The following is a 21,197-nucleotide window of genomic DNA, read 5'->3' on the forward strand; positions in this document are numbered from 1 at the left end:
GCTTTGACAATTTGTCAGTGCCATTGCAGCAGGCCATGCTGTATCCTGAATCCAGGGTGCTCTGTAGAAATGATCATAATCGTCTTATAATCAGTTGTACGTTTATTGACTATTCAGGAAATGTGACTATTGATTAATGGGCCCCTAGGTTTATACTTATTAATGAATTTCAAGAAAAATATGGAGCATCATAATTTACCCACAATTCTGGGTCAAAGATTTAATAGCAGGTGCAAAATTGCTTCAGATTGGTAAACCCACAGAAACCAATGATTGGATAACATTACTTGTCTTTTCTTAAATAAAATCAGAAAAAAAACTTTAAAAACGTTGCATTCTACCTGCCTTTGCATGAGTCTGTATGTAAGATCCCTTAAGATGGTGAAAATGTATTTTCTGTCAAGTTGCAGAGATTTCTAAGTAGGTGGTAAGGGTTTTGGTTGTGTTCTCCCCATTATGGGTTGTAACGATACAACACAGGGGTACAAAATCTGTATTTTTTTGTAACCTTTGTTTTTATCCAAAGTGTTTTTAGGTTCATAAAAAAATTTACCAATAAACAAAGCAAGTTACTTAGAGCCTTAAACAAGCGAAAGCAAAGGTGATTAAGTACAATTGTCCATACTCAGCAGAAATCCAGAAACTAGCAAGTTACATGGTTAGTTTTTATGGGCCTAAATGTTAACACAAATTGGCAAGTAAAAAGAACAATAGGGCAATTCACAAAAGTATTATTACTTATTATTTCAATTAGATAGAGTTGGACATCCTGTATAAGGTTTCCCACCATAGTGGGCAGGTATAGGATCCAATATAAATGGTATAAAAGAAAATAAAGAAAAACAGAAAAGTGGGTGAATAATTAGCCATTTGGAAGTTGTAGCATCTTGGGAAGCAAAACCACAAAGCTCTTGGATATGGACCAAATATCCAGGTTAAGAAAGCAGCTTAAGGAAGTGCATCTTATTTAGGAGCACACACAAAATGTTGTGCGCTCACAGATAATGTTCTTACTCACCTTTATGTGTACAGTACATAGTTTTAAAACAGTATGCACAGAGAGTTTTTCTTTTTAAATTAGAGGGAACATTGATCATGACTCATGGCAGAATGGCACAATTTAAAGCTTAATTGAGATGCATGTTAATTGGCTTTGGGAAGCCCACACACAGACTGAGTTTGTGCAAATTGGTTATTTTCCAGTGGAATTATATTATCATTATTCTTTGTGTTGGCCCCCAAATGAGCGCTTTGGCTCATAAAACTGCCACATAAAAAAAGTTCCAAAAGTGAGCCCATGTGTCACCCAATTTGTCAAATTCATACTAATAAACAAAAAAAAGCCTTGAAAATTATTTGTGGGCATCACTCCAATGGAGCTACACATTTAAGACTTGCAGAAAGGTGAAATGTCATGTAATATTTTTATTAATATCCATATTTTAATATTTACCACTGATATAAAGATTATGTTGTGCAAAAGTACACAAATGAGGTATTTTCACAGTTAAAGACACTGATGGAAATTAGCACCAATCAGTGAAGTAAAGCATAATAACAAAGGAAGACTACAACTTTTTGGCCTAGGGGCACATGGGTGTTCCCTTGAATACACCCTAGCTTGTATGTCATTCACAAGAAAATCAGGGTGTGCCTGGAGCCACAATGCATTGGAAAGCCAATTGCCTATGACAGGTATTAAGCACAGGGTTCCACTGCACCTGACAGCACTTTCCTCCACATCTTGCACTGGATTGCACTGGACACAACTGCTCTCTGGTTGGACACTTAGGGGCTTATTCATCAATATTTGTATTTTTTTTTTTATTTCTGTGATTCAAGTTTATTTGCGCTAGAAATCTTGAATTTAAATAATGGTTTTAGAAACAATAGTTTTCTATATTTATTATGCTTTTTATGGTTTATTTTTTTCCTTTGTGTTTTTTAAATATAGACTTTTAGATGAATATGTTAACATTCGCATTTTTAAAAATCCAAAGTAGAAAACACTAGAGAAGTGTTTAATGGATGCACTTAAATGATGGCAAGATACAAGAATTGTCAAAAAATTGTTACAGATGAAAGGGGGTAAAAAAGTAAAAAAAAACAGCCTGTGCTTTCAAACAGTTTGTTTGTAGATGAGACAAGTGAATGTTCTGGCTGCCTCTGACCTTGATATGCGGTGTTGGTGTTAACAGCACACATTTGGCTTTATAAGCAAACATTGGCCTTCTGTTATAATAGAGCAAAAACTAAAAATGAAAATGTATGAAAATCTAAAAATTCATTCAAAAGCAAGAGTAGAGATATCAAATATTGACTATTGACAACACAATTTAATGTCCAAAACAGACCAAACTATTTTTGACCCTTTGAAAGTAGAGGGGTAATGTTGTACAAAATGTGTCTTTTGTTCCCATAATCAAAGCCTTACAATTTTCAAAGAGAAATACTACAGAATGTAACATTATATTTACAACACATGAGTATGTATTTTGAAAAGAAGAGGTGAAGGGATGACAGGACCACTTAACTAATGGAATACTAATGGAATAAGCATCAGTAATATAATTCCTATGTTGTTACTATGAAAGCAGTTTTAAATTTATCTTATTGCTCTGAGCCCACACAAGCTCAAGAAACAAATGAAAGAAGTGAAGAAACTGCATATTTCTGAAGTCAAGGATACATGAGCTATGGCTGAAGTATCATGGGTTTTGCATTTGGGTTATAATATTGCACAATATATATATTTTATATTTTATATAATAATCCTCAAATAAATTGCCAGCTTTTCAGTGCATTATAAATAGGGTTGCCACCTATCTGGTTTTGACCCGGACAGCCCAGCCCACTGTGTGGGTCAAAATCTTCTTTCCGGTCTTCAACATTCTAAAAATGTCATCACACTTGCCCCTTTGTCCAGGTTTAAAACACTGCAAAAGTGGCAAACCTAATTATAAATGAACATTAAATGGTTATATTTGTGCTGTCCTAGAGGTAAATGTATGCACCTTCCCACATGGCATGGGGAAACAGGGGCCTGTGAGAGAGATTGCAAATCACCAACTGGTCATCTGTAACACAGGTGAAATCACAAGTCACCCACAATTCTATGCAGTGGGGGCCTGAAAAAAAATTGTGGATGAGCCCAGACCCCCAAAATTACGTCCCTAATGAAAGATCATTATTTAATATATAATTTGCAAAGAACATGCAGTTTTGGGATTGTCTGCTCCAATACTTTACCATTTGCTCATATGTCACATTTCTTTGCAGTATTTTCTATACATTTTCAAAACGAATCCATTTCTTAACCACTTGACTTGCATTGCTATATTTCCATACATTATTTAATAGTCATGGGAAAGTATGTGGTTACATGAACCCTAAAATTTGCCTATTTCCTTATATAAATATGTGGTTGTGTAGTATTAGCAGTGATCCAGTAACATAGGCGGCACAGTAATTAGTGCCAACATATCACAGGCAGAGTAACAAAAACTGCAGACCTTTGGCTTGAAGCTACAGAGGTTTAATAGACGGCCCATTAATTAATATTATGCTGTAGTTGTCTGTATGAAACCCACTAGGCAGCTGTGTATGTTATTTAAAAACGGTAATTTTCCTGCTATTGACTTTATTTACTGAGAATGTTGTTTGCACTTGGTGCTTAGGGCATAATCCCACTGCGAGGCTACAATTTTATTGTTATTGTTTTATTGTTTTTTTTTATCTTTCTATTTAGGCCCTCCTCTATTTACATTTCTCTCTTTCTTTCAAACCACTGCATGGTTGCTAGGTTAAATTAGACTATAGCAACCAGATGGCTGCTGAAATTCCAAAGTGGAGAGCTTCTGAGCAAAAAGCTAAATAACTAAAAGAAATCACAAATAATAATAATAATAAAAGACCAGTTGCAAATTTCCAGTTGCAAAGTCTCAGAATAGCACTCTTTACATTATACTAACAGTTAGTTTAAAGGTGAACTGCCCCTTTAACATTTACACACTTTTCACTAAACTGAAAATTAAGGTCATTTCTGGTAATTTTTGGTACTTGGCGATGAGCCATTTGTATCATATGGCCCATCAAAATAATATTGTAATGTTGCAAATGGTGAGGATATTAGAATTCAATTTGGAGTTTAACAAAATGTATAAAAGTGCTCGGCCTTTATTAGCCATAAAAAATCTCAGTTCGTTCTACAGTCATTACAACAGGGGGTAAATTATTCAAAATGCAACAACCAGCATATTTACAATAAAATGCTGGTACTACTGTGGTGCAAATACTGTTTTATATAGAAGCAAACCACTGGCAGGCCATACTTTTGAACCTCTTTGAAGTATTTCAGCATTACAGTTGCCATGGGGATATAAGAAAATGGAGAAGGGATTCTTTTCAGGGTTTCGGTAAGTATTGGGATTAACCTATTCTGTTGACTATGAAGATATACAGTATATATATATATATATACTGTATATATATATATATATATATATATATATATATATATATATATATATATATATATATATATATATATATATTATATATGATAATGTTGTTTTCTGTTTTACCATTAATCAGTACCAGCACAATTAGCCAGATAACATGGAAAAGAACAGAGAAAATACAAAACTCAAATAGTTTTTGTTGCTGCTATGCTTGTTTCCATACAGCAAGAGTATTTGTGATTTAGCAGTGGTTCAAATAATGTTGTTCTTAACACACACCATGAAGAGGTGTTTCCTATCCTTCTGGCTACACAAAGCTAATAAAATTATTATATTGTTATAGATCAATGCAGTGATGATAGTTTTTCATACTATCAAATTAAGGACCAAAATACCAGACCTGTGGCACAGTTGGTTAAAACAAGCCCAAAATCAGTTCCAAGGCTGCAACTAATTGCAAAATGTAATTCACCAATGCATGTAAATGCACACAGCATGTAAATGCACACGGTTGTACTGGCCCACTGGCCCTTTCACCTGCTGGCAAGCCAGCCATCCCCAGCAGCCAAAGCTCCTTACTCTACTGCACTACTTACTTTGCTGTTAAAAATTAAAGATGGCCTTAAAATATTATGAAGCTGCACAATTGAGACAATGCTTAACTTGGGCCTTCTGCTTATAACCCATTATTTGGTGTAAAATTGAGAAAAGTGCACTCAATAATTCACCGTAACTCACTAATCTGGTCCAAAACCACCACAATACGAATCCCCCATCTAAGCTATCAGTAATTCGGCTCGATTTGGTCTAAGCTTAAGCATAAGCATGGGCTAATCTCTGAGTGGTCAGGCAACAAAATATACCTAAAGAACCCAAATTTTCTACCAGGTACTGCTCCTTCATTTTCTAGTAGATGGACCGGAACTGATTTATACACCTTTAGAGATATGTTGGACTCTCAAAACCATAATGTGCTCCCACTTCAGACATTGAGAGATAAGGCCCCACAACTCAATTGTAAACAGTATGAATATTTCCAGCTTCAACATTTTTTACAACCATATGTAATCTTTGCAAAATCCAACCATCCAACAGCATTTGAAATCTTCACTAAAAAGGGCCACACACAGAAGGGCTTATCTCCATACTTCATGCCCCTCTAGATGGATCTCAATGCCAGCATAAATATATGGACAAATGGGATAAAATCCTCACACATCCACTATCCGAAGCAGATTGGACAAATATCTGGGAAAATTTAAGAAAAATGACTACATGTTGTGTTAGACAAAAGAAGCATATTTCCTCATGTCCTCATGTTCTGGTACCACACCCCTGAGAAGCTTCATAAGCTCTTTCTGGATCATCCTTTGACTTTCTGGAGAAACTGTGGAGCACAGGGAACTTTTATATGGGATTGCCCTATTATCCAACTTATATGGAAGGAAGTAATCCTTTTAAGCCAAATATTGTCCAATCCAATACCCTTGGATCCCCCTACAATGCTATTGGGGAAACCACTCCCAAAAACACGCAGAAGTGGTCAAATCTTAATCAACCACATTCTCACCACACGCTTGACTATTGCCTCTGAATGAAAAACTTTATTTGCACCTACTTTGACAGAAATAATCAAACGGGCGATCATTAATAGGAGGTGCCAATATGGGATAGCCACCCTTCATAATAATATTCCCAATGTCTGAAAGTCTGAGATCTCTGGGAAATACATGGCCTGGCCATCTATTTATGCTCATATTTGGGATACCCAAAGGCACACTGCCTTTATATTGCAGTCTAATAATTTTTTTGCTATTCTTTTTGACCCTCCTCTCTGCTGTTTATTTGCTATTTATATGTCTTATGTTATAGCATCCATTATATAATCTGAAAGATCACATTACATCATATGATGTCCTATTATTTTTTTTTCTTTCTATAGTTTGTTTTTCTGTTTTCTGATCAGCAGGATACTCATGGGCGAAGAAGACACACAGCATAGGATTTGCTTTCCAAAGCAATGCTTTTTTTTTCATTGGAATTTGTTATATGCTTCTGCAATGCACTCTGTTTTCTATATAAATAAAAATAAAAGTTGCAAAGAAAAATGAAATATGGCTGTGTGTTAATTTTTAAAAGTGGGAACTGTGGGGGTTGGATGTTGCTATACTATATATTAGGGATGCACCGAATCCTGGATTCGTTTTGGGATTCGGGCCAAATCCAGCATTTTTTTTTTATTCGGTTTCGAACCAACTCCTAATTAGCATAAATAAGCATATGTTAATTAGCATTCAGAAAGGGTTACATTTTAGGGGGAAAAAATTCAGTGCACGCTACGCACACAGCAACTTTTAACCCTTAACGATCCTAATTATCATATGCTAATTAGGATTCCGATTCGGTTCGGGATTCAGCAGAATTCATCAGGTTGGGTTCAGGGTTCGGTTGGGTCCAGGGTTCGGCTGGACCCAAAAAAGTGGTTTCGGTGCATCGCTACTATAGAAAGCAAAAAATGGAAAGTTGTTATAATAAATATAAGATTTACAAGTGATTGTCAAACTAAACCCCATATTTAAAATATCTTTTCTAGGCATATGGAGACACCTGTCCTAAAAAATGATTTTTAAGACCTTACTGTAAATCAAAATCTGACTCCTGCCTGAAGGAGAACAGAAGATTAACTTGACTGTAACAGAAACAGCATATCATTTTTTAAAAGGTTCATTTAAATAAACAAATTAATATAGGTACAATGTAATTACATATCATAGCATATAATTGGCAACAAAATAAAGTATATAAGTTGTATTAATGTGAAATCCAAGTCTGGGCAAAAGGTCAGGTTCTCCTTTAAAGACACACAATACTAGAAATTTAAGAGAAACATGTTTAGAGGAAAAGGGCACTGACAAATTTTGGGTCTGTTACACAAATCCCATAAATAAAGCACATGTTTAATATGGGAATGTTGAACATGCATGGGCCAAAGTTTTATAGGATGTACAGGAACAGTAATCAATAACAAATGACAATTCTTTTGAAGTAACAAGAGGATAATATAAATTAGAAGGTTTTGCTACCAATGGAATCTAAAATATGTTAACACATACTGTACAGTACTATAAGAGTTAGTTAAAGGTGGAAGTTGTGTAATTGTTCACCTTGCCATACTATGAAGGGCAGTAATTGCTTCTATAACATACACATTTCTAGCAAAAGTCCTCTGGAGTAAGAGATAAAACAAGATCTCAAATCCTTTGCTATCATTCACAGTTCCATTTGCAAAATACACAGCTACCCACACAACATAGTTAAATGCATTGCTAAGGAGTACAACATCAGTCATATGTAGGTGTGCATAACTCAATGCAAAGGGAATGTGAATAGTTATGATACAATCCCCCATATGTAATAAAAGCCATTAAATTTGCCCAGGTGCACTAACTCATAGCAACCAATTGTTTAATTTTAGGCTAATGCCACACGTAGCGTATTCTCAACAAGCTGAATACGCCCCCATGCTTCAAAATCTTCCTACCTGTGCCTGCACCCGAAAGCATTGATGTTAGGGTGCGGGCACATGTAGCCAGTTTCCAGCGAAAATGCAAAGTCTCTTGTTTTTTGTCGGATATCGGCTACATGTGCCTACACCTGAGCGTATTCCCAAAATACCCATCTGCCCAATAAGATTGGGCCATAACTACAGTACTTAGCAGTGCATTGGGGAAAAGGACAAATCATGTATCAAGGGGTTTTTCAAGTGTGTTGACCTTAGTTCTGCAATCTATTAACCCCAAAATAGTACACCTCCCATGCACCTCCCATCTGACCATTCAGAATGTGCCATTTCATAGTATCTGAGAACTACTCAGAAGCTAATTTTTTCTCCATTTACACCAAAATCATTATTTAATAGTATCAGCACTACTATTTAGAAAGTATACATAATCATAATATACTCATAATGTAATAACATATTCCTTATAACCAGCTGAGGTAAGTCAACAGTTAGAGACATTAAACTTATATTCCAGGTAAAAGGCTGCACATATTGCATTATTAATATCTGACACATCCAAACTATAAAGTCATGTATAAAAATATGTTAATGTATACCTTTTTTGCATATATAGTGCAGAACAATAAAAGGTAAAGATATAATAAAATAATATATTTAAAGATATATAAAGATATATTTACATATTTACATTTAATAAAGATTACTTACCCATAGCTGTTTCCATGGACACTCACAAACAACAAAAGGAATTTCTGGCTCCGTAGTAAAAGCCGTTCCAACCAGCTTTGGAGAAACTAAAAAAAAGAAAAAAACATATTAGTGTATTCCCTTCATGGCGTATAAGTATTATTTGAATGCCACGATTTGTAACTGTTTATATGCCCCATGGTGTATTACCATTTGTTTAGCATTGACATTCTTACATGTCACACTTGAATCTGTCAATATGTCCATTTATCAATTGCACAACTTGTACTGTATGATATGTTGCTGTTAGTTTGAAGAAAATGTTAAGAAGGAAATATAGATTTATCCAGAAACTACAGTCTTTAACCTCCTTATCTACTTTATATTGAAGGTATTTGATGTGTAGTTTATCACTCACACATTCAAAAACATGCATGGGACAGTATGTATAAGTCAACATAACAGACAGGTCATGTCAAACGAAAGTCTGTTTTAATGATAATGTAATTGGACAGAGATACTGCATTACAATGTATTATGTTATCTGGAGTATCCAGCAGATAAAATCAAATGATTCCATAAGGACTGCATACTTTTTGTACATAATTTTATAAATTATACTTATACTTAACAAATACAAAAAGTAAAGTTTTCCACCATGGTTTCTACAGGAAGAAATCCCATAACATTATAATTACAATCCACAAAAGCATTTATTTTTATATCTTATTTCTACATCTAGATTTAAAATCTAGATTTATAGTAAATCATTTTATATTAGCCTATGTTAGAAAGCAGCTACAATTATTATTTAATAATGAAAAGTTTCCTTTAAATAATTAAAGCAAATTGTAATCCAATTTAGTGATTTTTTTCTAGTGCTGAATACCCAAGTTTTAAAGTGGGAATGCAACTTACAATAAACAGAGAAGGGATAGCAGCTCAAAAAATAGAAACTTTCATTGCATTTTTAAAAAGACCCTCCCACTTGACGAAGGCAAGGGGGTGAGAAGGAGAGAGCAGCAAAGTTAAGATAGTAGGGAAATAGAAATGAGAAGGAGAGAGAACAGCAGCATATAGGAAAATGGGGGAGAGAAAAGAGAATAATAAAGAAGGTAGAATTAAAAAAAACACAGAAAGTAGTTGCAAAATACAACAATTATAGAATGTCCTGTAATCATCAGTGACCAACAGCATTAATGTGGGACTGTGAGAGATGCAAGGAGCTGTAATTCAGATTTATGACCGTGAGCACTCTGGACATTTGCACTTTATTCTGCCACATGCTCTTAAACATTAAACATTAGGCTGCATCCATTTGGCAGCCTTGTGTGTGTTCTAAAGCATTAAACATAACGCTGGCACTGAATTTATATTGCTAAATATACTAGGGACTTGACATTATGGTTGACATTGCTACAGTAAATTCTATAACATTTGGGGTAAAGATTCTGCAAAATGGGGAGAGCAGACTATCCATGGGCAGAACAGAGCTTCATACTGGACAGGGTAAAATTGAGTACTCTGGGGTGAGCTTCATCATGAACAGTGTCTCTCTTTTTTTATATTCTGGAACCAAAATCAAAGGCACCATAGGTAGAATATTTATGGTTCTGCACTGCATGCAGCTATTTTCTACCTGTGCCCCCATATGTCAGTTTGTAAATCTGGTAATTTTATTTGAAACTAAAGGTTGGAGAGAAAAATGGTAGAGAAGCAATAAATAAGAAGACCAGTTCCAAAGTTTTAATTATTTATATATCTTTATGTGTGCAAGTACAAAAATGACATTTTCAGACCAAATATTAACTAAGAAGTTCAGCAATTCAACATGGATTCCTTTGTTGCACTTGCTAAAAACAAGCACTTAATAAGAATCACATTATGATGGAAGTACACATACACTTCAAAATCAATATCAATAACTGCCATGCAATGATATGCAGCTCTACCAGGAATCTGTAATGACTACAAATTCCCTTGCTAACACAAGTGTCAGACACTGAAGTGAAAATCAATCATTTTTCACCACCTAATAAAGTATTTTTGTGTTTATCATGGAAATTAAAATCCTGTGTGTCATGTGTTTAAGGGTACAGCCACACTAGACTGCGCAGGCAGAAAAACAGCCCCTCAACTCAAACCCTCTCTTTCTTGTATCTGCATCCAGAGGCACTATGTTGGCATAGGTGCAGACACACAAAACAGAAAAATCAAGCCTGCCTGATCGACATCTGTTCCATTTTTGGCCAAAAATCGTTTGGGGAGGCCAGTCGGAGGGCCCCATTTATGGGCAGATAAGCTGCCAAATTGGTCTGAAGGACCTAAATCAGCAGTTTATATCTGCCCGTATATGGTCACCTTTACAGTCACACTGTCAGAGGTAGAGTTAAATAAGAGGACAATGCTTTGCTGCCCCCCCCGTGCTGTCAGTGAGCTGCAGACTTTGAAAGGGAGGGCAGGAGCTCCTGTGCAGCTCACTGACAGCAGGGGGGGCTAGATAATCAAGTACACCACAGCCAGACCCCCCTACCACCCAAAAATCCACCAGGCCTGGGACTGTCCTCCTTTCTAATGGAGGCCCTGGGAGCGGAATTGGGCAGGGGCCTTTGGGCACTTGCTTCAGTGGCGTAACTATAGAGGACGCAGACACCATGGTAGTAGAAATCCCCCCTGGGTTACTGTGGATGCTGTGCCCCTCATATTTTAACAGGGGGCCCAGTTTATGATAGTTACGCTGCTTCTTGCACTTCCATGTTGGTGCTGGGAGCCCTGGATCTTACTGCAATAAAAATAACATGCCAATTGTGTTTTAATGGTGTGTGCTTAAAGTGACACAAACCCATTCTAAAAATTTTAGGCGTAACCCGACTTACAAATACACACAAGTGCAAGTACATTAAATCTTGATGCATTGGGCACAACTGTGGCTGGGACAACTTTCCATGTGACTGTGTGTGATTATGCTGGAATTCTGTGGAAAAAGGGCTGCATTGGGGGTCAAAGCATGCCGATTTGGGTTGAAAATTGGCACTTTGAACACTATGTTAATAAATCACCCTTATTATATTTCTTGAACTTTTATCTACATTTCCATCAAGGGGCCTCTCAGATGCCAAGTGCCAAGTCAAAAGTTTGTTCACTGTGAACACATTTTACTCTAAACGCGAGTGTACAGTCTTTATAACTTTGACAGTAATTGTTCATACATACTAAAGGTGGCCACACACGTGGCGATTTTAGATCTTTCATGCGACCATCGGTCGCACGAAAGATCGTACAATCTGCCACTAACCGTTCAGGACTGAAATATGGCAGATAAGGAGGTAGAAACAATAGGATTTCTACCTTCTTCTGCCGATTCAGCCCTGAAGACAGATTTTGCTCAGGCGCCTTCTTGGCACCCGATCAAAATCTTTAAACCGGCCCGATCGGTGACCGATATCAGCAGCATCCTGCAATATCGGTTGACTCACCGACTTTCCATACACGCAGCGAATATCGTACGAAACGAGGTTTCGTACGATATTATCGGTGTGTGTATGGCCAGCTTAAGAGTATATATATATATATATATATATATATATATATATATGATAGCCCAGTCCAAAATATGCCTTTGCATAATGCATATCCTGCAAAATATACAAAAAAAAATTCTTCCAATCCCTTTTGCTTTTATGGCTATTTTTGTAAACATTGTTATGTTTGCTATGTTTTAGTGCGTGCAGACTCACACAAGTGCATTACATGTCAGCATATTTGCCCATAGTAGATGTCTCTGTTTATGTTTGGCTCTAATGGTATTTAAGCAACTAAAATGTAAGGAATGTTCAGCACTATAAAGAAATTAAATGGCTGTGCTCACCTATATTGGGATGTATGGGAAAAGCAATGATATAAATAGACAGTCAAGTAATAACAGCACTTTACTGCTAGCAGCATCTGTGACCAAAAAAGCAGAAAAAAATCCAACTTGAAAGCACACAATAGATATAAATAGAAATTTAGAAGACTTCATAGCATAATAGAAATCACATTTTTCAGTTTTCTGATAGGCCATTGAAGATTGTTAAAAGCTCAGGGAGAAGATTTATCATGAATGTTTCACCTTTATTGTATCTAAGGGAAAGAAATTGTTTAAAGCCATTGATTTCAGTCTCTAACCTCAGAAAGTGGCACATAATTTAATAGAAAAGTACCCTTGCCAGTGTGTTTTGCAGATAAGAGCACTGGGCACAATGCAATCTTGTCTCTTGCCCCAGGGATTGCTTGTGTCTGTACTGGCTGGTATGCTTGCACAGTAGAGAAAATTTGGAACTTAGAAAATAAAAGCCAAACTTTCACTCTGCTTTGTTTGCACACCGAATAGGGCAGCTGCAAGGGATCCTTGGAAAAAGACAAGATGGTCCTGCGGTGCTCTGTAGTACTGCAGTCCAATATGTTTTTAGCAAAGAAGTGTGTTGGCCCATAGTCTGAGGTTGGCAAAAATAATCTCTGGGTGGGAGTGCCTATTTAGTCGGCACTCCCCAGTGATTTTGTAGAGAAATTATCTATAGATACAGGCACTACTACTGCTTGTGCTAGGTTACAGCCTGCTTGGATTTCCTATCATCGAGACACTGCAGATCCAGGACTGGCAACAGGTCTGCTGAAATTCTCTCATGGTTAGTGATGCAGCTCCTGCTGGTAGCAGAGTTTGGGTCCATTCTCTCTGTAAGTAGAGGCAGTCTAATACTCATTCAAGTCTTCAGCAAGGAACGGCAGAGCATAGTAGCGACCTCTTATGGAATTATGGCTTTAGAATATTGCCTTGAGTTAGGCTGGCAAGGTTCTATTTATTTGATAAAATGTGAATATATGCTGTGGCCATTTTCTCCACCTCTGTCCCCAGGTGTTTCATTAAGGTATGTAACAAGGGGGTTCAGGGGGGTGCCTCAAGGCGAAGGGTCAATTGAGGAGTCCCCTTGTCATGATTTTCCCAATTTGGCCAAGCATATTAGGGTGAAACATGGGAATTTGTGTGGATCTAAGGGACTTTGTTTCTGTATTTTGCCTATTGCTTTAATGCTGTTTCATACACAGTGATTCCAAACCCAAATGTGAATGTAACTGGAAATTGTTAGTAACATCAAAATCACTTCAGCCTTATATTTTCTGGATGTGAATTATCTACAAACTACACAATTGATCCATTGCTTTTTTATGCCATGTGAGAGTTAAATACCTTAGGGCTGATTCACTAAAGTGCGTTAATTGTTATTGCACGCTTTTTTGCGTTAAAATAGACACAAAAATTAATGCGCGATTCACTACAGTATTACCACGTGCGCTAAGTCGCATATCGCATGCGTTAATTTGCGCACAAACACATGCGCCGAAATAACACTAATGCATGATTCACAAACACTTAGATGCACTAAATATCGCATTAGTCTATGTGAAAATTAACATCTACTTGGGGCAGGCGGTAATTATAGAAAAGTTTCAGTTCATGAGCTTTTGGCAACACAATATGGACTTTGCACTGTGATTTATTCAAGTCTGTGTTGGCCCTAGAGTGATGCAGCCTCCAGTTTGCAGGGAAATGGTCATTTTCAGTACAGTAATTTTCCGCAAGTATTGGCACGTATGGCTAACATGGCGTGCATTTTTTCGCACGACTATTTATATGCGGCTACTATTTATATGCAGTGACTATTTATATGCTACTATTTATATGTGGCTACTATTTATATGCGGCTACTATTTTTATGTGGCGACTATTTATACGTGGTGACTATTTATACGCGGCGACTATTTATACGCGGGGCGTTGATTAGAGCATGTACCGTCAAATACCGCACTAAAATAACGCATGCAGTATCGAGCGTAAATTAACGCAAGCATGCTTTTAGTGAATCGTGCCTTAAGTCACGGAAAATTAGATGCGCTAAAAATTTTACCGCATGCTATAAATAGCGCACGTTTTAACGCACTTTAGTGAATCGCCCCTCTTATCTTGCCATGACCTCAGAATGCTGTAGCTGCTTGCAAATATGCCACTTTTTGTCTATAGTGTGTTCAGCATCAAATGATTTCAAGACTCTGCATGCTGGTCATGTTATCAGCATATTATAAATCTGATACTTTTTTTTTCTTTATAGAATGCATTGTGCTTTAGTCTTTATGGATTTGGTATAAAAATCTGTTAAGATATTTACCTTCTCCTATGGAAGAGATTTTAAAATGTGCAGAGTGGAGTAGATGAGTTTGTGTATGTATAACAGTAGGACTGAAGAAGTGCTTGGTAAAGTATCATTAACTTGTCTATAGCTTCCTCTGCTGCCTTTGGTCAAAAAATTTCTCTTCCTGTGAGAAAAAGATTTTCTGTGTAATCAGCAGAAACTATTAGAAAAAAGGTTTATACATAGAAAGCTCTGACATATTTCCTAAATACTGGCCTTGAAGCATTTCATGCATGGCAACTCGTCAATGGAGGGAACATTTTCTTACAGTAGCTACTTGAGATTGGTTTATTGCACTCAGACAACTCTGACTTAATGTGTTCAACATGGTAAAGTGTAAGAGTGCTGTTTTGTGATAATAGGGATTAGTTTGAACTGAAAGAAGAAAAAATGAGAATAGTGATCTCTCTGACACTAATGAAGACCTACAGTAACTGTAATATAGCCCAGTATACACAGAAAAGTAGAAGATGTAGACTTCAGCTGCTGGCAAGTGACAAACCAGAGCATTAAGATTTAGAAAAACAACTGAACCAGCAGTTCAGCTGAAATGAACATTTTGTATAGAAAAAAATAGAATCAAACTGCAGTTAATAATAGCGGTAGTTTTAAATTCAATGACACGCATTTCAAGAAGCATGTGTATTTAATCTTTACCATGTTAGTCATTAAGCTGATCAGTGTCAGGCTGGGGTATCTGATGCCCACTAGGTATCCAAATCAAGGGCCCTCTACCCAGCCACTTCCGCGTTACACATTCCCGCCTTCGCCCCTTTTCCGACACACTGCTCTGCATTGCACAACTACTTACACTCCTAGTATCTGCTAAGAAAAGGCCATTCTGTAGCATACTAAAAGTTAACCTGAATGTGAATCATCTGTTTAATTATAGCTTAGTTACCATCAAGTACAAGGATCTGTTTTATTATTACAGAGAAAAAGGAGATCATTTTTAAAAATTAGAATTTATTCTTTATTATAGAGTATATGGGAGATGGCCTTCCCATAATTCACAACATTTTTGAACATTTTCTTCTGGATAACGAATCCCATACCTCTAGTTGGTTCCAATTCCTGACATTGTCTTATTCTTTAATCAACAGCCCCACTAGCACACTAGAAGAGTGAGCCTATACTCTAGAAGGCTACCATGCCAGAGACTAGTGGTTGCTGTAGCCCAAGTAGAAAGTAACTTGGGGATCAATTCAGGATAACAGCAATCAGGTTCGTGATTGCTGCAGACAGGAACTCAACAACTTGATTATGTACTGTAACATACAAATGATGTCTCTCCTGCCTTCAGGCTGCAATAGAACAACATGGAAGTTCCTACAGGACTGCGGGAAATCTTTTAGGTTGAATACACAAGGAGCTACTAGTAGCAGCTTCTTGTCATAGCTACAAAAATAGACAATGCTGATCATTTACTGCTAATTCTCCTTACTGTATATGTGTTTTAGCAGAGGCAGTTCTTAGTATTCTATAGTTACATAGTTACATATGGTTGAAAAAAGACCAGAGTACATCAAGTTCAACCCTTCCAAGTAAACCCAGCACACACAATCTATACTTACCAATCTATACACTCACATACATAAACTATATATACAACCACTAATACTAACTGTAGATATTAGTATCACAATAGCCTTGGATACTATGCTTCATACTCATCCAGGCCCCTCTTAAAGGCATTAACAGAATCTGCCATTACCACATCATTAGAAAGGGCATTCCCCAACCTCACTGCCCTCACCGTGAAAAACCGCTACTTCAAATGGAAGCTCTGTTCCTCTAATCTAAAAGGGTGGTCTATGGCGCGTTGATCATTTTTATGGGAAAAAATAATACCCCCTATCTGCCTATAATCCCCTCTAATGTATTTGTACAGAGTATTCATGTCCCCTCGCAAGCACCTCTTTTCCAGAGAAAACAACCCCAGCCTCGACAGTCTAACCTCATAGCTTAAATCTTCTATCCCCTTTACCAGTTCAGTTGCACATCTCTGCACTCTCTCCAGCTCATTAATATCCTTCTTAAGAACTGGAGCCCAAAACTGCACCGCATACTCAAGGTGAGGCCTTACCAGGGACCTATAAAGAGGCAAAATTATGTTTGCATCCCTTGAGTCAATGTACTTTTTTATACAAGATAGCACTTTATTTGCTTTAGTAGCCAAAGAATGACACTGCCTGGAATTAGACAACTTGTTATCTACAAAAACCCCTAGATCCTTCTCCATTAATGACCCCCCGACAAACTACCATTCACTAGTTCACATTTATATCATTTCTACCAAAGTGCATAACTTTGCACTTGTCAACATTGAACCTCATTTCCCAGTTTGCTGCCCAGTTTTCCAATTTTGTTAAATCGCTCTGCAAAGCGGCAGCATCCTGCATGGAACTTATAGTTTTGCACAATTTAGTGTCATCAGCAAAAATAGAAACAGTACTGTCTATGCCCTCCTCCAGGTCATTACCAAGGACTGATCCCTGTGGTACTCCACTCCACTAACCACACTGGTCCAATTAGAAAATGTTCCATTTACCACCACTCTTTGTAATCTATCCTTCAGCCAGTTCTCTATCCAATTACAGATATAATGCTCTAGGCCAATATTCCTCAATTTGATTATTAACCTTCTGTGAGGTACTATATCAAATGCTTTAGCAAAGTCCAAGTAGATGACATCAACTGCCATTCCAGCATCGAGGTTCCTGCATCGAGGGCCGGTCTTAACAACTGCGGGGCCCAGCCTGCTCACCTCCTCATAAAAGGCAACTATTTGCTGGTGTTTAGTAGCTGTGCTACTTAGTAGCTCCATGTGTCTTCACCCTTAGGGTAGTGGCACACGGGGAGATTAGTCGCCTGCAATAAATCTTCGCTTTTGCCAGTAACTAATGTCCCCGATATACCATCCCACCGGCATAAAGGTAAATCGCTGGTAGTATGGCATACATGTCGCTTTAGTCACCCACATCCTTGGCTACCCCAGGCGACTAATGTCCCTGAAATGCTGTAGCTGAGATTAACCACAGGTGACTAACCTCTCTGTGGGCCATGGCCCTAAAGGCTGCACATTACATCCTGCCCCATAGTGATGTGCACCCGGCCCTAAAACTCCCTCTCCTAATCCGCACCTGACCATCTCTGACATCATGCTCCTGTAGGAGGAAGTGGGGCGCAGTTAGGTCACGGGCGGGAAGGGTGACAGGAAGAGCTCAGCCTGAACCCGCCTTTGACCTGAGGAACTTATGTGCGTGTCAGCCCGAACCCGCCTGACCTGCCCACAGGTTTCAGGCCATCCCGGACATCACTACTGCCCCACCCTTTGTAAATTTGCCCTAAAAACTATATAACTAAATGGAATATAATTTATTTTTGTATTTTTCAAAAAGTGCTGAGGATCTTCTTTTACAATGAAATGCCTCATACTGCAGCAGCAGCTGTTACCTAAAAATAAAGCTACACTCAACATACTAAAGATAACTTTTTCATAAATATGCCAACATCTCTAAGGGTATTGTTATAAAAAAATATATAGTGGAATTTCCTAAAAAAGCATACAACCCTTATTATAGCAACTTGTACAGGAAGAGCACCAAATTTGCAGCTGACTTTTATATCAACTGAAATGGATAATGCTGATTCTGAGATTTAATTTGGGTCCCCTGAAAATAAGGTTAAAAAATCCTGGTATACACAATAGCAAGCAAGATTAGCTAGATAAAATTAGATTCTGTAAAACACTTTGACAGGAACAATTCTATTTTATAGTTGTTACTATATCTATGATTCCTAACATGATGTAAAAATCTATGGACTCTAGAGGGTGTCATTTATGACCACAAGCGCAGTTGCACTCTTACAATTTTCCCCATAGTCATTTGCAAGTTAAACCACATTTATAAAAGGTGCTTGTGTCAAAATGCTCTCTTTGCAATTCCATATAGTTGCATTTGGCACAGTTTATTTCTTCCTGCCTCCCATTCCGAATCAATCACAGTTGTGCCTACTGATGCAGGGGAACTTTGGAGCTATTACCACCAGGTGCTAGCACCAGGATTCCCTTTGAACCCTGCATGCAGCGAACACCAGAAATGATGCCAAATAGACCTCATCCAATTGTGTCCGATTTGCAACAAAGTGCTGGCACAGTTATATTAATTTTGGCAACTGTGGGAATTTGGTAAAAAATGCTGCACAGTCGTAATTGAAACCTTAGGATCAAAATCATAGCTAACTCAGAATCTATCTTAACTAAGCTTTCCAACTCTGGAGTGGCTGCAAATCCTATAAACCCTGAAGGTTGCAATACAGCAAAACATTTGGCACGTATAATTACACTACAATAACGGGTAGCAAAAATGGATTTTGGGTAAATAAAATGGCCAATAGCACCTTTCCATTGCACTTTGCGCTCATTTAGTAAATGAGTTCTGTGTTACAACAATAACATACAACATAACAAACAGAACCCCCACAAAGGTATTGTGTGTTGTAAAATACGTGGGCGGTCGTGTCTGCTGTTAGAAGTTGGGTCCTGTCACAATGGCGTCGCAGGACCAACTTGGCAGTCCCCTTGGCTCGTTGCTGAGGTGGTTGGGGGCACATCTGACTTTCTGCACCCCCAGCAAAAGCTGTCAGTGCAGAGAGAAAGCCTTCTTCTGCACAAATGTAGTGCCTACGTTCTTGGCAGGTAAAGGGTTTAAAAGGGGCATAGAGTTGCAAGAGAAGAGGGTCATACTTCAACTTTACAGATTGCTGTTAGACTAGACTATGCCATGCAGTTGTGGACTATGCCATGCAGTTTATATAGACAGATATATGGCCAGGCCCGGATTTGTGGCGAGGCCACAAAGGCCCGAGCTTAGGGTGGCAGAAGTTTGTCTCCCATACGGCGCAGTTGGGACCTCTCCCCACTGCTCTGTATGGGAGTTTAAAGGTTTGCGCATGCGCGTTCGTGGCTGGCACGCGCGGGGGGGGGGATCGCGCGTACGCGACCAACGGGGGGGGGCCTCGGGGCACCCAGAACACAAATCCAGCCCTGTATATGGCAATGCCCATGCAGGCTTGCTACTGTAAGTAAAAAAAGCTCGATGGCAGGCAGGATTCTCCCATGTCTTACAACTCCTGTTATAGCTGCTGTAGGCTGTAATGGCAACAATAATCTTATCAGCGGCTTTATACCAAGTGAAATTTCACTGTGGAGGGAAATTTCCCCAGAGCTTTAAGCCTGGCATCTTGCACATTTGTTCTGTCAGTGTAAGTTAAATGATCAGAAGATACAATACAATCTTCTCTCTTGTCTAATCACAATGATGAGGTAGAGATAACAGCAAAGATTTCAACCTTGTTGAAGTTGTATCAGTAAATGAAACTGTACCCAGAGGACCTGAACTTACCCTTAGCTCCCATCTATACAATTCTGGAACAATAAATCATTTTTTATCTTCCTCGCTTATTGAATACAAGCAATAAAATAACATGATTTGATCTTAGCATGTAATGTTATATATTCATATTAGTATTAAGCCTTAACCTGGGATAGAATTGCTATATTCATTATAACCACACTCTTTTCTGTACTACATTGATTTGGAAGTACTGTACATAGAAAGGCAAACAAGATTTTATTTATATGATGCATATATTATATAAACAGTTTTTTTAATTGAAGTTTCTACATACTTTGACATACAAAAAACCCTGCTATGCCTGTAAATATATAACTTTTTTCAAGAGATCTCAAGGCACATAAAATGAAAGTAGGTAGACAATGCAGTTAGGTTGAGCTGTCCTGAAGGGTTTTTTCTCCAATTATTGGTTTAAATGATGACACGCCACTGCTGGGCTCTCTTATATAGAGATTCATTATGTTGCTTTATTCATGTCCCAAGGCAAAATAATAGATTATTACATCAGCTGCTCCTCTAAACATAATCCCAGAATCAATAGTTTTTTTCCTGAAAACATCCTTTGTCTAATTTTGGTCATATGTTACTAGGAACACACTACATTTTTCGTTCAGACATAGTTGGTCTAAAAATATCAGATTTGAATCCAAATCCTTCACAGAGTGTTGGGATTTGGCTGAATCTCAAACTGATTTCTCGATTTGGTGAATCCCTATATGTTAGATGATATGTTGTTAAAATTATTTAATAATTTGCTGTGTATCATTATCAATGAAAGTGCAAAACATTGGTACCTTATGTTGAATAATGGTGTTATAAACACACACACACATAGATGCATACATACACACACAGACCTTGTATATCAGGCAGTATAAAA

The 21,197-nt window shown here is 37.6% G+C and overlaps 1 protein-coding gene across 1 annotated transcript in view; it reads right to left on the reverse strand.

Moving 5' to 3' along the window:
• The window catches only part of rasgef1a (RasGEF domain family member 1A), a 149,319-nt gene that overhangs the window by 82,996 nt on the left and 45,126 nt on the right, over positions 1-21,197 (reverse strand). Inside the window, exon 2 of the mRNA XM_031905153.1 lies at positions 8,692-8,777. The gene's annotated coding sequence lies outside the window, so the exon portion shown is untranslated. The remainder of the gene's footprint in view (positions 1-8,691; positions 8,778-21,197) is intronic.

The sequence above is a fragment of the Xenopus tropicalis genome, chromosome 7, assembly GCF_000004195.4.
Source record: "Xenopus tropicalis strain Nigerian chromosome 7, UCB_Xtro_10.0, whole genome shotgun sequence".
In the NCBI taxonomy this organism is placed as follows: domain Eukaryota; kingdom Metazoa; phylum Chordata; class Amphibia; order Anura; family Pipidae; genus Xenopus; species Xenopus tropicalis.